Below are 1,749 nucleotides of genomic sequence, written 5' to 3'. Positions count from 1 at the left end.
GCAAATGGAAACCAACTGAGACCTCTGCAGTTATTTATTTGTTACTAAAGGATATAAGAACAAAGAAAAGCAAAGAAAAAGATTTTGCAATATATTACATATGTTATGGTCAGGGGACAGGGCCTGAAAGGAAGGCCTGTTACAGGATATATGGCAACCTAGATTAAGGGAATGTATAGGCAGGAGGCTTATCAGAGGGCAGGGAGACTACAGTGCCCACAGCAAACATCTTCTGAGAATAACTTACTGTGGATTCTGCTGACAGTTTTCCTGCAGATCTGTTCTGATTTGTAACCGTGCATTCCAGAAGCCTGGGAACTGTTGTGTCCAAGATCTCTTCCTTTAACATGCAAATCAACTATCCCTCTGGCCAGAGTTTTCCACTGAAATAAGCTAAAGCTGACTTCCACTCTCATCACTGTTTGTCACTGAATATGGAGAATACCATCTCAGTGTCAGCTCATACTTTCAGTTGTCACTCCAAGCTAATTAACCCAGATACCTCATGCCCTTGTATGGTCCATATTTATCCACTGAATGAAAACAACTATTCTATTGCCTTCTTTTCATGCAGTCATAATTACTTTTCCCAAAACAAAAACAGATCTCCAGTTTCAGGGTGAGGCGACAAGGACACATATGTGTCATAAATAAAGCTGTGAGTCTGTCTTATGCTCTCCATGTCCCTGGTCTTGCTCCAGTCTGTTCTGATCCTGTCCTGAGCTCTGAAACTTCAGGAAAGTTGACTTTCTGGGTTTCTCTGTTTCTCTTGAACATTCTAAAATACAGAATGATGTCTTTCATTTTAGAGCATGAGCCTCAAACCCAATAGGGGTTCACTCTCTCCAATTCAACCACAAGACTTCTGGGATTTTTGTTATTGTTCTCTCTCATTCTTTGACTGGAATGATGTTGGAACAACATCAGTTATGTTTTGACTTAGGTCTTATGAACAAAAACCCAATTACTCCAATGGAAGTTAACATATGAATGCTATCATGGTTCAATGACACTGAGAGGTCCTGAGGGTTCTTTAGGGCAGGGTTGACTACAGCAAGAAGAAAACCTTCACCTCCAAAATTCACCCATGTGCAAATAATACAAGGAGATCTATGTGGGGACTTAGAACTGCACTTTTGGTTAAAGATGTTCAGAATATGGACATAAACTCAGGCACAGAAGCAAACTCACATGGCAGGAAATAATGACACATCTGGTAACGAAAGCCCTGTAAGCAAAATTTGTATTTACCTGATTGGAGGACATGATTGACCATGAAAAACTGTAATCTAAATTTCAAAACACCATGGCTCCTGCTTACTCTTTCAACACTCCTTTGAACTAACAACACAGATATCAGCCTGTCAAAATCAGGATTCCCAGTGTCAGCATTACTTGAGAAAATGAGATCACAGGTCAGCAGGGGACACTGGTGCATCTGTCCTGAAAAGGCAGAGCTGTGGCATAGGCTAGGAAAGGACTTTGCTGGCTGTCATACACTTAGGCAAGAATGTCCTTTGTGCAGTGTGACTTTCCTGTGTCTGCACCTCTGAAAGTAGCACTAAGTCTTGGCTCTAACTCAAGCTCTTGTTTTCTGCTTTATTTTCCAACCTGTGGATTTGTCCAGTCCTGATGGCAGGCGTAGGTGGATGGATAATTGTGCCATCCAATCAAATTTCTTCAAAGAAACTTGACCTAGAATGTTCCCTGAGAATACAATAAGTAACATTTGGAAGTGGGAGGTTCTCA

This window comes from Octodon degus, unplaced genomic scaffold (assembly GCF_000260255.1).
Source record: "Octodon degus isolate 3935 unplaced genomic scaffold, OctDeg1.0 scaffold00230, whole genome shotgun sequence".
Lineage (NCBI taxonomy): Eukaryota > Metazoa > Chordata > Mammalia > Rodentia > Octodontidae > Octodon > Octodon degus.
The sequence above is the reverse complement of the archived record's forward strand: the minus strand, read 5'-3'. Positions refer to the sequence as shown.